Genomic DNA, 17,691 nt, shown 5'->3' with positions numbered 1-17,691 from the left:
ACTGCTGCCACCTTAATACGCAAGAGTGTGTGTGTGTGTGTGTGTGTGTGTGTATGCATGTAGGTTGCTGTCAGTAATGTGTGTACAGGAAGAGTGTATGTGGATGGGATAAAAGGGTGAATGATTGTTGGAGTGTGTGCATGACGAGGGAAACTCTCCCTGTCGACTAAGCTGGTATATGAGAATATGGCCATGTGGTAAAATATTAAAATCACAGTCCTACTTTTGGGAGTGTTGTAGAGTTAGAAAGACATTGAAAAATACAACAGATGGAGAAGGCAAGAGAAAAATGACAGGGAGTAAGGACGAAGGAAAAATACATTTGCTACAGAAACAAAATTATTCATACTTTGGTTTTTAATGAGGTTCCTCGCTGTCAGAACCAAAAATATGTCTTTTAAACTTAACATGGAGAGGTCTGATAATGTTTCTGAAGGGGGATTTGATGCCAAATCTAATTCTATAAAATGCTATCCCAACCCAGCTCTTCTTACATCAGTCTTTAAACTGTTAACTTTAATTTGTTCAAAGCATTCCAGCAGTGCTTGATAATGTTCAATGATAGACTGTGCAGATTTGAGCACATGCATTTAATATTGTTGGTCTTAATTATTGTTTTAATTAGAAAGATTATTTTGAAAATCCCATCCACGTTGTCCATATCTGCCACAAAATTCTGCAGTGCAGAGCTGCAAACGAACCATGTCTTTAATATGCACACATGCCCCTGGTTGAGCCTTGATAGCTTTTGTGCCCAGTTTCCTTTTTGGAACAACTCGTTCATTCTTGCTTCTCTGCTAGGACACACTTTGACCTGTTATTCCCCCTTTTTCTTTCTATCCTTTATTCTTCCTTCATGCTGCAAGTTACACAACCCATAGAACCTACATGGGCGGTCTGCATCACCTCTATGTCAAGAAGTGTAGAGGAACGGACATGAGCATGAATAGTGATAGTCATTGAGGGGAAATACTAAGTTATGAGACGTGTCGCTACCTTAACTTTACTTATATGTCTTTTTCCTTCTCTGCAGATGTCTGTGTCTCTTTCACCAAATTCAACTTATCAGTTATAAAGAATAAAGGATTTGCTTTACCCTGTTAACCTGAAAACTTCACTAAATCATACACAGGGCCTAAAGCTCCTCAAAAAATTTTCACTATTCTAGCTAACAACATTTTTAATGGATTTGGCAATGCAGCATGGAAATAAAACCTAGTGCCACAGTACGCTCTGAAAACTGTAGTAATCCTTCAGGCATTTCAGATATAAGAAAAAAAAGAGAAGCTATTTTCACTGTTTTGGGCATAAAGGAGAAAAAGAAGTCAAGTCATAAATCAATTAGTTATGAAAATGAAGTCCAAAGTCAGAAATGACTAAATTCTGTTACTAAAATCAACTTTGGCTTTTAACATTTTTAGTTAATGTAAAACCTCAGTCCTTCTCACGACCTTTTCAATGTTATTAGTTTGTTTTGTTTGGACAGCAGTGATTTAGAGCTTTTACTGGATGTCATGTTTCAGCTCAGTGGCAGATGGGATTCTGGGGCAAATGTATGATCTTTAAAGACTTTTTTATGAAGATGATATGGAGGTGTTTATTTAAAGGTATTTGTGTAATGCATTACATGATTTAAAGCAGATGCGCAAGGTTGCTTATAAATCCATACATTTTAACAATGGACAGCTTTATACAGATACCTTAGCAGCGTTGATGCAATGCACAAAACTAAAGAATAAAAATTTGCAAAAGACAGTCTTTTAACCTTTAAGCAGCACAGGCAGCACTGAGGTGATCGACGAATCAGTTGCTGCCTTAAACGGTCTGCCCTCCTACTTATTTTTTGGTCAAACCAAAACTATTACAGTGAGCTTCACTTTGCTTCCACCTGCGAGCTACACACTACTGTCAGAGCTTGACCTATAAATCTGTATGACTCACTGGTTCACGAAAACAATAAGCCAGGAGTAGGCAGGACAGACCATTCTGCCAACATGGAGGAAGCTTTCACTTAAATCCAGTCATAGCATATTGTACATAGCTAACAGACCTCATTACTTCTGCCCAAGGTTATGTTTTTGGTCCAAATGTTTGTTGGTTTGTTTGTCAGCAGGATTACGGAATAAGTACAGGCCAGATTTTCTTGAAACTTGGTGGAAGAATGTAGCGTGGGCGAAGGAAGAACTTATTGACTTTTGGAGCGGATGTGAATAATGGGGAAGATATGATAATCATTTTTCACTTCTGTTAACTTTGACAGAAAGGGCATGGCCTAGGCTAAGTCCCCTTCTAGTTTTTCATTCATTCAAATTCATCAGGACTGGCAAAACTGACTCCCTTAGCCAGTTCACCAGCACTACCTGGGTAAATAGTTTGCAAAATTCCCTGTAGATTGGAAACAGATATTGTTTGCCTAATGTGTCAGGTATGAAGTATCCTTTTTAACTACACTTCCCATTGATGCAGATGGCTTTGTTTAACCTTTTCCACCATCTAAAAATATTTTTTCCTCTCATGCCATGTTGCCCTTTTAGGGAATAAAATGGTAAATCCTATTAGTGAATACCTGAGAGGTGTTAGGATTGATACGGCCTCTTACCGAATTCTGGGATTTAATCTCAAAACGTTTCATTTGTTGCTGGCTGAACTTCATTTTTCAGGTTTTCTTATTACTTAGGCTTATTAAAAGGGGGTTTCAGGAGTCTAATGTTTGCTCATAAAGATTGCCGAGTCCTCTAAAGGCATTCTTCAGCCTCTTTTATTTCCAAAACTAACTGAACTGGCACTGCAAAGTCCTAAGCCTCTTTAAAAGCTAGACAAAATCCCACTACTGGAGCTGAAATTCTGGCTTTGGGTCAGGGCCCTTACTACTGAAACCAAAAAAGTACCACAAACCAGACAGTGTTGCTTTCACCGAAACTGAACAGATGTGAAAACCTTAACTGCTGCATGCTGTCTGCAAACAAAATTGAGAGCCTAAATGCACATATGCCTTATTGAGCGAGGGAGGTCCAGTTACTAGCAGGCTCAGACAGATGAGGACAATGACACTCCGAGATCAGGGAAATCAATGTTCCTGAACCAACGCCTTGTCTCGCCATGAAAATGACCCTAAAAGGCCTCTGTAGTGAGGATTTAGTCAGTAATGGAACAGTCTAGAATGGCTGCGTCTGTGATTCTTTCTGTCCGTCTGTGTGTCTTAATCCCAGATATCATGCTTGACAACCTCCCGCTCAACAATGAGGCACATTGTTCAGAGGGAAACAGAGAAAGTTAAGGCGCCGCACTATGAGTAAGAAAGAAGAAGTAAGTGTGAAAGAGAAAACTGAAAGACCACAAGGGCAAAAAGGGAAAAACGAGAATATGAGAACAACACAGAGAAAAGTATATGAAGGGGAAATACAACTGAAGAACAGGACAAGCCATTTTAAAACAGTGTGTTTAGAAAGGTCAGCAAACTGGTAAATTATTTTGTAACATGAAATAGGTAATTCTACTGTTTGCAAAGCATTCGTCCAAAGTAAATTATATGTATGTATGTATGTATGTATGTATGTATGTATGTATGATGAGTTTCCAGAGTTGTAAAATTCTTCCTCTAAGCTTGGGATCTACTACTCAAAGCTTTTTGTCTCACTGGTAACTAAAGCAATACGCCCACGTCAATGCAGCCTGTTACTTGTATCTTGACGCAGTGCTGTTTTTGGTCTGTAAGACGTCATTCCTGATGCTGAGAGTGTGAAACGTCTCATTTCCTACCTCTAACAAGTGTTAAAGACGCAACAGACTTGTGCATGCACTTCTGAACAGACTTGAGTTAAGATAAATGCTTATTTTAAGAATAACTTAATATTTTTTGAAAACCAAAACCTCTCTTTTAGCTCAGAAAAGGAGATAAAAATGTTTTGAAAAGAGAACACAACTGGTATGAAAGCACACCTATCTGGGATTTTTACCTTGGTTTTTTTAATCTTGATTCAGAGCAAGTTTTCAAAAACAGGTCTACCACGGTGGTGGTAGCAGTAAATTTAAATACTGCATATCAGATTTCAGTTTCTTTCTAAAAGCGGCACCTGCACACATCCAGAGATGCAGCAATCTGCAGGGTGGCAGCAGTTAAAGCAAATGTCCTTTAGAAGAAAGGTCACAGGTTCAATACCTGGAATACTGTTCGACCATGTGAAGTAGGCTTTAGGGAGACATTCAATTTTACACATTTTGAGTGAGATAAATTAACTGTATATTAAACACACAGCAAGGAAAAACAGCAGCAATATTTAGGGACTTTTCACTGAAAATTGGTTCAACAATATCAACAAAAACAAACCCCATGTCCTGAATAATACAACTCCCCTTTCCCTGATACCTTTAATATTAATTATTAAAATGACAATTGCACAAGTAAGCAAAATCCAGTGCATCAACAAATGGAAGAGGATATTCATATTTCATAAAGGAGATTTATATTCATCACATAAGAGAACAAAAACCCTGTTATGATTAATCTGTGTGATGTGCCAAATGGCCTCAGTACCATCAAAACAAAGTGCACGACCAAAAAGAAGATTAAATATTCACCAGAGGTTATAAATAAATCAGCAAATTTCCTCCAACTTGCATCATGTTGTGGAATCACAAAAATCAAATACATCAAAGCAGTTTAACTCTGCATAGTTTATCATCACTGGTCAAACTGTCATAATCAACCAAAATCAGAAAAGGGGAAAGTGACAGAGAGAAATATCAGACAGCCAACTCCTCTTCAGAAGTTAAGATTGATCAGATTTCTGTTTCAAAACTGTAAAAAGAATCAGAGGTAATTAAGTGTATAACTGCTGCACAAGTTAAAACCAAAAATGAAAAAGAAAAGCTATTCTTTGCTCACAAACAAACAGATCTCTAGACCAGTGAGTCCACCCAGTTAGTTTACTTAAAATCTTAAAACAAGCAGAAAAAGACCTCTGAGTAGCAGAGAGGAACCCACTGACCTCTTCTCTGTGGCCTGAGTCTCCTCAAAACAATCAGAGAAAGAGAATGAACGCCTGGTATTTCTGTATTTGTATTATGTGTTGGGTTATTGGGTCCATTCTTAACATGCATCCCCTGACCCTGACCTCTTGCACAACTTCATTGTACTCTTTGGTATGAGCCTGACCTCCAACAACCAAACAAGCACACACCTTAAAAAAACAAGTACGGATTGTATCTGTATGAGCACAAAGACAAACAGAAACAAACTCCTCCATCAATCACTAAACATGTGACTGAGATTCTTATCTGCTTTGTCACAAATGGAATGAAAACAACATGTCACACTGTCCCATTTAACAAAGCAGGTCCAGTAATGGGTTTTGGAAAAATTGTGTCAGATATCATTCATTTTTTTGCCTCAGATGGTTAAAAAAGCAAATGACAAACAAAAAAAAACCTCACAAGAGAAATGGTAAAAATGAGGGTATTATATTCAAGGACTAGATAAAAAAAAATGATTGTTTGAAGCCCAATTGTTGCTAAATGAGTGGGCATCTTCAAGGCGTTATTATGAAATCCCACTTGGCGCTAGAATTGTTTAGCGCTCCATGCACATTTTAACAAACAGAAGGAAATAAATGAATGACGAGCAAAAATAAGTTGAATGTGTCTACTTGCACCTGACACTGACCTTGTACTATATCGCCTCATCTGTTGAGCAGATCACTGTCACGTGTAATGCTCAAAAAAGAACACAAACTGCTGGAGAAAATAAAATTTTGACCACTTCCTGGAGCCTGATATGAGAGAGTGAGTAGGTGTCTGAGACACAAGCTACACAAATGTGGGATTCACATTTAGCTGAACGGAAGAACTTGTTCCTTTTTTACGAGGCTTCCGGGATGTGAACTCTGTTCTGCTTGAATATTTTAATGGGTCTTCAAAAAGTGTTTTTTTTTTTTTTTTTTTACCATAACAAGTGTTGAAAAGTGAGACTTGTAATTTGTTGTCTTACATTCAGGCATGGGTAAATATATTTAATTAAAATATTAATAGTTTTCAATCATATTCTATGTGCAGAATGTGATACTGTGCAAAAAAAGTCTGTCAATAAACCAGGCTCATATCAGTTAGTCTGACTCATCTTCAGCTATAAAGCTAATTTACCATTGACCAGCAACTCATGCTGGGAAGTATGCTGAATCTGTTTAATCAACTAAAAATGAGTCAGAGTAATATACTTTCGGCCTATTTCCTTAACTCTCTTCATGAAATGTGCCCCAGCTCAATCATAAATGACGATGTGTCAATGGGATTGTTAATTTTCAACTAACATTAAGTCAGTTAGCCATCCAGGATGTTTTAACTGCTTATCTGTAACGAGTTGAGTAACAGGAAGTCTATTAATAACCTGCTTAATATGAAGCTTGTGTTTTATGTGAAGTGTTGTGAGCAGCGCATCAACAGTACACACAGCTGTGTCAGTCTGTTGTATACAAAACACTCATTGATGGGGGTTCAAAGAATAAAACCTTTGCAAATGAAAGACTCTGTGTCAAAGTGTATAAATAGATAGAGGAAACTGAATCACCCACTGACAGACACACAGACGCACACACGCACGCATGCATACACACACACCTAAAGTTGAGCTAAAACCTGCTTGTGCACATTTTAAGCTGTCAGTCATGCATAAACATTACTGAATTGAACAACATGAGAAGATTAAGTTGAAGAGGGCTTTCAAGATAGTGGCCAACAAATAAAAATATTGTACCTTGATATATATATGTAACATGTGGCATTACATTTTTCATTACAACTCAGTGCATAATTAACTGTATTTTTCATTTTTTCAAGTTCTTAATCACATCTTCAATATGCAAGCATGGAATAATCTGCATAAATGTGCAAGTCAGCATTTAGAAATCAGCCTTCTCCATGCTCTGAAGCTCTTGCTGGATGTTTCCCACACATGCACTTTTCTTTTTAAAAAAAAGTCCTTTTACTAAAAACTAAACTTTGTCATCCTAACTGGTATTCTTTCCTACTTAGCACTGCTTGCTCTAGAGAAAATATGGTACAAGTAAACTGGTATTATCTATGTGATATGCTTATACAGTATAAAAAGGGTTATTAACTGAGAGAGGCCAGCTTTCATCTGAAATGATCAATGCTATATTTGTCGAGTCCCACTGAATTTTCAGTTACTATAAATAATCCTGTAGTCAGTATAATGGCAGCCAAGTGGGCAGGTGCAACACAAGGCTGATTTAAATATTCTGAACTCTTCTAACCCAACCAAATGGCGCAGCATGACTCAGAAATTAAGACTCTGCTAATGAATTTCAAAGCATGTAGGTACATAATAACACATGCCAACTGTTAATCTGAGCTAATCTGCCTCTTTGTCTGGCTGTCAACACTAACATGTATACCTATCTACCCCTCTGTCAGTTTATTTAGACAAGGGAGAGGTTGTACACATACATATTTGCAAGCTTTTTTTTTTTTACTGATGCAGGGTCTTTATCATGCACACATCCAGTGAACAAAAATCCATCTACATATGTGAAACACAAATGTCCTTTTTGCTGCTTTTTTTGTCTTCCACATGTCCACTCTCCATGCAATCTGTTTATTTGCTTGTTTATCAGTGCAATGAAATCCATAAAACAAACCCACTTCCAATTGGGGATAACAGCATAAATTTAACAGCAGACAAAACTGGTTATTAATGTTCCTAGCAGGAATCAGGGGAACATTTTTAGAATAATACATAGCCTAAAATGTATATTTTGTCCACATGAATTCAAAATTAGATCCCACAAATTATTGAATGTGCAACTTGAAGAACTTTTTTTCAGTAACTACAGCTTCAGGAATTAATTCAGTAATATTAAGGCAGTATTAATTCTGCCTTATAGTAATTTGAGGTCAGGAGTTAGTACAAGAAATCAAGCTACTAATTAGAGGTCAATAAATGATTAATTTAAGCACACAAATTAAAGTTTTACTTTTGTTTCCCTCAAGGCTTTCCAGGAAAAGCAGTTGCTGAAACAGGGTTCTGTGTCTTACAGGCAGATACCAGCAGGTCAAGTCAGGCTGGGGGGGCATGGATGAAAGGAAAAAATGAAAGGCAGCGTTATGGAGAATAAAAGAGCATCAGAAAGAGATGAGCTGAAGAAGATTAGAGGATAGAAAGCAGCGGGGAGAAATGAAGTGACAGAAAAATAAGAGTAAATGAGGTAAAGAGAGGCAGAGCAGGAGAAATGAAATAGAGGCAGTAAAGCCAATGTTTGCCCTTGAATCAGTCACAGCAGCTTGCTGCCCTAGCCTAGTTTAGCTGCTCCTCCCAGGCAAGCCCTGTCAGTGATAAATTAATAAGCACATGTCTTCGGGGGACATGGGCTTTTTCAGGGCTTGTTATCCCCAACTATGACCAAACTAGCAGAATCTTCCTGCTTCTTATTTTGAAGATGCAGGAAATGTCAAACAACTATAATGGTCATTTTTAAATAATTATTTGTATATCACACATTGTAATGCTAACCTGACTGCTCTCCTTCTGACTAGATTTTCTTTAAATCCTGTGGACCTGATTAATACACCTGCCCCAGGGGATGAACAGAGCCAAGGCTTGTTCCATGTACAACCTATCAGTCGATTTTGCAGCAAAATAAACTGAACCATCACATGCATATCAGCACTTATCAGTATCGGCATATGATGTCAATATGCACATAATGCAGACAACAATGCAAGATTATTTAGAAATTATGTCATTATCACACATTTTGTAGTAGATGGTTATGTTAATTACATTGCGATATACTATATGCACCATGTATAATAATATATCATTTGTTTAATAAAGCAGCCTGCTGGGTACCTTTTCATAGTCATATCAGTGAAAGATCCACAAAGGTCTCTTTTCTTTCCAACTCAGTAATTTTATATATTGGTTCGTAATCTGTGAACTTTTCCGCTCTAAAACCAGTGTCAGCGTCCCATATCAATAAATCAAGAATTATTCAAGCCAGTTGTCATGCAAAAATTTAGGACATTTCTGGGTTCCCAAATGTGAAGGTTTTCATAGTTTTCTAAGACAGTAAATTGAATATGTTTGGCTTTTGTCAGTCAGACAAGAAAAATAATATTAAAACTGTAATTTCCTAAATTAAAATTTTTGCTCATTGTTTTTTTATATTGAATAGACTAAACTATGTATCATTTATCAAGAAAGGAATCTGCAGTTTCATTGACTCAAAATAATTATTGGTTGTAGCCTGAATTTGTTGCTCATCTTTAAAAGAAGACGCCTATTCTTTAATCAGCAACATCACACTTCCTATGCATACTGTATAGTTTCACCCCAGTGCAACCACAACCTTCAGCAGCTAGCGGTTAATTGCCACTGTGCTCTTCCAGTGTCAGGGTTAAGTGCCCTGCTTGACAGCATTTGCTGGAGGAGGAGGGAGTTTCTCTAAGCTGGTGATCTACTGGTCTCAAGTCTGCTTTACTACACTACGGGTTATCACAGTTTCATGTCACTCTCCACTACGTTTTCATAGAGGGGCTGACATGCCATACAAGTGCTGTAAAGGGGGAACAGTAGAATATGATCCATTCTTTGCAGGCCTGAGGGGCTGTGACGCTGCAAAGAGCTTCAACGCCTACAGTGGAAACAAGTGCAGCTCTGTGTTGGGAACTGTGGGAGTGGAGCATTTTGTTAAGGACATCTGCATGAAGTTTGCTTGGTTACCATCTGGGTGAAAAGTCAAACAGGTTCTCCTTGTTATAATGCATTTTATAGTACCTGACTGTGCAAAACAATCCTTTTTTTTTCTCATGAAATATCTGCTTGCACGATTTACCAAAAAAAAACAGTTTTTTAGTGTTTGGTTGATTAAACAGTTGGGTAATCTAATCTGTGCATCCATATATTTAGTGCAGTTCTGTTATCATGAGTGTCCCATTTGTGAATATTTTTTTAAGCTACAGAGATTTCTGTTCATAGGTCATGTTCAACAAAAAAAATTGTGTCCAAGCACTTTATTAATTAACCCAGGTTTTCTGGTGGTTTCTCAAACCAGGGTGGAGTTAGTGTGTTTCAACCTGTGTCAAATGAAAACTAATCAAAACAGACTGTACAAAGGCATTAAATACTAGAAAAATGGGTTCTGAATTTGATCAAGTTTCCCTCCAACCTTTATTGTCATTTTTAATACTCAAGCTGAATGCATCTATCTGTGTCTGTGCATATATTAGAGTTAGGTGATAACAATATCATGTATCATTGATCATCTATGTCATATCTTGTTTTCAATTAATACATTAATATCTAATATGACTAAGAACAGCTTTTGGGAAAAAATGTGTTAGTTCAGCTCATTAAGTACAATTCAAATCAAAGGGCTGATGTATATTGATATAAGAAGTCCTATAAAAATCCAATACATATGACCGTAAAGTAATCAGTCTCACTGATTTGCAACAACATTGGTCCAATACACAACCAGCCACAACATATTAACACAGCATCACAAAATCTCAACAAAAGTCATAAATGTATTCACTGTAAAAAGGAGATATGAGTGCATTTTGTTCTGTAGTAGATGCATTAAGCTTGATCTGATTCAACTCAAAATCTAATTTTGGTCCAACCTTTTTGCATTTCTTACTTGCTCTGTGATGTTGGGCAATTTAATCGGTTTCTTCTTATGTAGGGATGCTGTGGATCAGTGTGTGTCATCTGAGGATCTGGGGTCATGTCTTTCTAAGTTTGACCATGCTTGTTAATCTTCTTTTTTTCTGTGCACAAGATGTTTCACAGTGATTCACAACACAGAACTACAATTCACAGCCTTAGCAGAGCTCACCAGAGTCACTGGGCCCAGTCTCATCTGAGACAATGACATTGAGCTTTATTGATTTAGTATTGATCCATATCACCTCTCTCTCTTGCTCTGTCTCACACTGATGGAAATTTCCAGACTACTGCTCTCTAAAATACCAGCCGGCATGCTTCTCCCTTTGCTGCATTAAAAAAAGATCCTGCTCCATCTGTTGTCTTTATATTCTGTACATGCCTGACGGCTCTATGAAAGCAGTGACGGCGCAATTGGGAAGTGAGACTACAGCGAATCAATGAGGAAATACCAACCCTGTTGTTGAATAACGTTGAATAAACTGTCTTTGCTCCATTATACAGGACTGAATGAGAATCAATTAGCACAGAACAAATAGCTTACACAGGATAGTAGAAGTCTTGTCATTTCCATCTGTGCCTGTGTGTAAACAATAGATCAAAACACCAGCTGTGAGAGTACGCTGACAACCGACCAGACAGAAGACCATACAAACAGTGACCAAGCAGCCTGACAGTGCACTTTCAAGGATTGCCTTACACAGCATACAAGAAGAGACAGGTTTACTTTTATTTTGTAGGCTTTTCTTCATTTTTACTTTCATGAATTGTAATATTGTTGTTTCAAGTGTTCATGAATGTTGGGTGTTGGTGGTGCTGTGTTCATTCAAAACAAGGGCAGACAAATGAGCAAAAGATCAATGAGCTGATTTGCTGCTCAATCGCTGCTCTGTGGCCAGGAGTCAAACGCTTTATTTTTCCACATGCACCTTATACTGTCAGAGCCTGAGAAAATATCTGAGTCAGTGTCATGTGAGGAACACACCACAGAGAGGATTTTCTGTTTATGATACACTAGTTACTTAGTTTCCTTCTCTCTTTCACTACAGGATCAAACGTAGGAAAAAATACATGTGCAATGTTCTTTACAGTTTGGGAATTCACAACAAGCCTAAAAACAGAAGCTGCCTAAATTTATATGAAAAGTAATTTTGTAGGGCTGCCCCTAAGTCGACTAATCAGTCATTTTGGTCTTAGTCAATTAAGATTTCTTTTGTTTCCATGAAACCTATGAGCACATATCTGGTAACAAAAGATTTAAAATTAGTGTTGAATAAGAAATAATAGACTCTATGCAGAAAATATCAAGTCCATTGCGCTCCATGTCTGGAGTGTATATCTAGATTGACTGACATTGGAGCCTAAATAAAAAGTGAGCATAGGTCATTTTGTTCTGTCAAATAAACAATGCAGTTAGGTAAAGACAGGATAGTAAAAATCCAAAATATAATAAACAAATACAGGACAACATCAATTTCTTTCAAGGTTATCAGGTCATTTTAATCATATTCCAGGTGTTCCATGACTGCAAAACTAGTGCTTAAATTTCCAGGTTTTCCAGGATGAGTGGCAACCCGTGAAGCTCATTATTGCTTCCTGCAGATAAAACTGTGAAGTATAAGCTGTAAAATGTACTCTATATCATTTGCTCCAAATGAATTGATATGAAGTGCCCCAGTATCAAATTCTGCTCCATCCAAAGGCCAGAGATAACCCACTGAGCATAGCTCCGAGAAAGACATTACTTTATTGCAATTCATCTGAGTAAGCAATGACTCTCTGTCTAACCAGGGCTGTCCCCGAATGAAGATTCTCAGAGTCGACTCAGAGTCGCTGCTTCTAACTAATGCATTGACTCCAGAAATAAAAGTGGGGGGTTGGGGACAGCTTTGGTATATAAATTTGTCATGTGCTTGGGGTTCTATTACCATTCTTCCATCTAGTTTAAAGGTTAGGTTATTTCGAGACATAACATGGGTATTAAAGTTTACATCCTGTTGCTCCTGTACTGCTCTGCGTAACAATGACTCAGCTAAAAAAGAAAGTGCAGTGGTTAGACCCACAAAATGCAAGTCATCAAGGGTCTTCTAAATTAAAATCATCGACATTTAGGGTGCAGCCCCAGGTCAAACGTGACCTAAATGGCCTCAAAGCAGTGTTGGCTGGTTCTGATAACCGGGTCTGCTGCCAGAAAAGACTATTAATTTACTCTTCATACCAAGCCAAGACGCACAAAACTGCCAAGCCCAAGCCGGGAGAGCTCAACTCTGAGGCCAAGGTCGAATTAATCCATTAGCTTATGTACTTCAAGAGCATCAGTCTGTCTAATAAGGTGAGCATGGATCACTCATTATCTAGACTGTGATGTCTGTCTGGCTGGGAGACTGATTGATCCTGAGTTTCTTTGAGGTTGAAAATCTATTAAAAAAAAATTAAAAATTAAAAAAGAGACCTAAATCAATGACATTTTTTTTAAATTGAACCAAAAAACTTTTTATTTGTTGCTTTGGCCCATCTCTCAATGAAAGTAATGTTAAGTCCAATTAGGATAATAGTAAAAAAAACAATTTAGTATCTTTAAAATTTTAGTAAATTTAGTACAAACAGAAAATATTTGTCACATTTTTCAAACATTCTCATATCACTGTTATCTTTGTATGTTTGCACTAAAGTTAAAATCTAAATTGATTAAACAACATAAATAACCAACAGACTTACTTATAAAGAAAATAACCTAATATCCTGTGAGTGGGCAGTTTTTATTTACAGACCAATATGTAAAGGGATATTTAGTACCTGGGACTTTCCGATCACACTATGCTTAAAATATCTTTACACAGAAAACCATAAAATTAACCAAAAGCGGCAGTTCACCAACCAGGGTGGAAAATAGCACAAATGTTATACAGATGCAGGCCAGTATGGTTTGTCATCCTGTATTTCCAGTCATGTGACTTTCATCACTGCACAATCTCTCTTGTGATTTGACACATTGAGCAGATGCTGTACAGTTAAAGCACTTACTTTTGAACCCTCTGAGAACATATTCTCAACCCAAGATTACTTCAGCCCAACAGGATCTCTCCATCTGACTCGAGCTGAGGGCTGCAGCTTCTCAAGTCTTTGTTTGGTACAGTATAGAGCAATGTCAAATCAGAAATGTCAAATAAAAAAGGTAATTAACCCGTATAATAAAGACTGTATGCTTTAGTCTGATATCTACAGCAAACTAGAAGCTTGTTTCACCAAATCCCTGCATTTACCAAGAGACACAATTCTATCAAAGAGGAGTTGACGTTAATTGAAAAGCAATTTATGGATAAAATAGACAGATGGTGATGTCTGTTTTGGGTAATCCAAATAATTAAACACCTAAGGAATTTTACTTAAATTGATGCCAAATCCTGTAAGTCCAATATTGCCCCAAAAGCAGTTTTACTCAGTGATCTGCAACACTGCCAACAAAGAACACATCCAGAGATAATATAAGAAAAGCGACCTTAGTAGAAACGAGACCACAAAACATCTTTACCAGCTAGCAAATCTTGAAAATATCTTCATATCATCATATTGTCTTACCCTGATTTGGATTAACAACAAAAATATTATTTTCAGTATTGCTGAAATCTGCTTAATATTTTCTCAATTAACTGATTCATTCATGGTTCCATATCATTTCAGAAAATAGTGCAAAACATTATTATGGTACACTAGGGTATTTAGAAATCCAACATGACTTTCAACAGTAAGAATGTTCTTAATGGATAATCTTCACAATGTTGCGCTTGTGCAAAATAGCAGACTCGCCACCGCTTGAACGCATCTCTGAGCTGAAACAATTGTGGATGAAGGTATGACAAAATGAAAAAACAGTTTTCTGTAGAAAACAAATCTATTAATTGCTATTAACAGCTCTACTCTCAGGACAAATTGTGAAAAGATAAAATTATAGATGTACATTTGTTTGTATTTATTAAGCCACAGGAATATTTACAAGCATCTATTTTCTGGTTTGAATTTCAAATAAATGGTCTTGAACTGGTGTATCTACTTTTCAAATTCACTTATAATCTGCAAAGATATGATTAAAAAAAGTTTGTGGTAGTGTCAAGAAATCACATCAATTATTTTCTTCTTTTCTGCAGAATAGATAAACAATCTACTGAATGGTGGATTATTGTATTTTTTTTAGTATGGTTATAGTCCAGGATCTGAAAGTGAAATGCCTTTGTGAGCCTGATATTCGTAGGGAAAGACAACAACACATGAATAAAAGATTCTTTTCCTGTAGAAGCCTTTGTTTTTTCAGCTGCCTAATGGACAATCTCCATTTACACAATCTTTGGGCTAGGTCAGTGCCACACTGTGGGAAACCACCTTTGGCTTATTTTGGCTTAATGTACACCAGAAGACAGTGCTCTGAGGCTTCTTGTTAGAAAGATATCGCTTTTGTTTTGTAGTCTGCATCATTATGTTTCTATACAATTACACTGCTTTGATTACTTCTTGAAATTACTGTCTATCTTATTCTGCAAACGAGAAACTGTTATGTGCTTAAACATAAAAGGTAATTATTTTTAACTAACAAAAAGTGAGGTTATGAAACATATTTTCATACAGGTGTGAACACATGCAGACGGATTAAATCTGGTGAATTTCTGGCAGTGTGGGTCGAGCTTAAGAGAGATTTGGACCACATTTGGTTTAGCTTGGCCGTCATCCACAGAGTCTAAAACAACCACTCACTGACCTGGCAACAACAATCCCACACTGCAGGCAGCTGTGTGGTTATGACACTGCTGTGACCGCTGTGTGTGCGCGTGTTTTCCTTCCATATAAAAACTATGGGTCGTCTTACGTACACAGTCTTATCTCACACGGCAGGAGGCTGGAGGGTTTTGACACCGTTGGTATGTGAATACGTGAGATCCTTCACATTAAAGGTTACAGGTTCAGCTAAGGTACAGTTAATGAAAGTGAATACTAATCGTGGCAGACCCCAGTGTCTCACTCTGTTACATAATATTTGTGCTTTATAACAATGTTGTCAAACTTGGTTTTGGGATCCAAATTGGGCAGTGATAAGTTGTAGTTTTAATTTGTGTCAGACGTCTAGTTAGTCAAAAATAAATAAAGAGTTTTCAGTTAAATTTTCCGTTAGTACACCTAACTCAAGCTGAAATAATTAGTTGGTCAATCTATTTTGATCATCAGTTAGTCTTGCCTGCCAAAAATTTGCCAGTTTTTGGAGCCTGACGGATATATATCGGTTGACCCAAATTATTGGCCGATATTGGCTTGTCAAAGGCATATCAGTGTCTATAGATATCAGCATTTGTGTTGTCCGATATGCACCAATATGAAACCTTTTTCAAAATAATACAGAAAATGACAACTGGCGTGATTTAGTAATGGTGTTAGCTATTTTTTTTAAAATTCACTGTCACTGAACAGTACTGATAATTATGTAACTATTTTCTTATTTCTATTTACTTTTTATTTTCTCAGGTATCCATCTATTCAATTAGTTGACAATGTAATACGCTGTATGTATGATGTATCATAATGTATATGATATAATGTATCTTAAATAAAGTTGTTTTTTAAGAAAACAATTTTATGAGTACTTGCAATCTTCAAGACTCCTCCAAATACACATCACATTGATAATAAAATAAATTGTTAGTTGCCAGAGCCCTGCAGTAAATGCTACCTTTATAAACATTTAGATTGTGAGGCTACTGAATTACACAGAATTACCCTGAGCAGGTGTTTCCAACCTAACCTCACTGATATATGGAGTGAACAAAATATTAAAAACATAATACAGAATAGAACAGCTACAACCTCCATAATGACCACAAAGCTGAATCACCATCTCTTTAAACATCATATCATTCATGAAGGTTGAATCTAATGCAGCCAGGACTGTTGAATCAGACTGCATAAGTTTAACTGAGTGTATTACACCATCAATCCAAAGTGCATTACAGCAGCTGACTCAACAACAGTTTTACAAACATTTTTCCAACATCAGCACCACTGCAAAGTTGACCTTTACGCCAGCAGGTCTACATACATATCTGCTGTCTCTCTTACACAATAACCAGGTTGTTTTCCAAATAGGTTAAACTTTACTGAGCTAGAGGACAGGCTTTGCATAAGCTCTACAGATAAGGCCATATGACCATGCGTATTCAAAAATGTAGCTGCAGGCTAAACTCAACTTCTTTGGGTTTTAACTGATGTTGTTAATGAAGTCAGGAACCTAAAAACACATGAAAACTGACCAAATAAGGATGTTTACTTGAACTATAATTCCAAATAACTGCAGTACTATGTCTTAATATTAAGTTCAGGGTTCCCACTCTGAGTGTGCATGTAATGTTAGAGTGAAATGCTGCAGACTGTAGATGCATTATCTAATAAGCAGATAGAGCAGACACATCAGCAGCTGTCTTGATAGTTATTTATAGAAATACAGAACATATATAAATACAGATTTAGGTAAATAGCATCCTTGTTTTTTACTTAAACCCAGATTTATAATACTGGCTTTGTTTTCTTGTATTTTTCTCTACGTCTTCACACAACTTTTAATTCTAATTTCTGAATAGCTTTACATGTTTCTATGTATTTGCAACAGCATGAATAAAGATACTGTTATATAAAAAAGTGCATCATCATTAGGGCTGTTGATATTGGCGATGTTAGGAGTTTATTAGGACTTTAGCTAACAATAATAGTTTTCATTATTACATTAACAGAAAATCATCACAACTAAAAAGCTGGAACCTGAGTTCTGTATTTTGTACAGAAAAAAAAACCCTTAATGAATGCATCTGCTCTACAGTGTTGAAAAAATAACTTCACATATAACCATCTCGGTAATAAGTGGTTTATTATTAACCAGATAATGAAAATGACTGCATGTATGCACAATAAGTGCAAGAGTACTTTTGCAATTCATATAGTATAGTACACTATATGGAGAGCCAAACCCGTCCTAA

General features: G+C 36.7%; 1 protein-coding gene across 3 annotated transcripts in view; it reads right to left on the bottom strand.

Annotated features, from left to right (window-relative positions):
• fam13b (family with sequence similarity 13 member B) overlaps positions 1-17,691 on the bottom strand; it is an 89,528-nt gene that overhangs the window by 70,836 nt on the left and 1,001 nt on the right. The gene's annotated exons all lie outside the window — the stretch shown is intronic.

This window comes from Centropristis striata, chromosome 12 (assembly GCF_030273125.1).
Source record: "Centropristis striata isolate RG_2023a ecotype Rhode Island chromosome 12, C.striata_1.0, whole genome shotgun sequence".
NCBI classification, from domain to species: domain Eukaryota; kingdom Metazoa; phylum Chordata; class Actinopteri; order Perciformes; family Serranidae; genus Centropristis; species Centropristis striata.
Note: the sequence above shows the minus strand (reverse complement) of the source record. Positions and strands in the feature narration are given on the sequence as shown.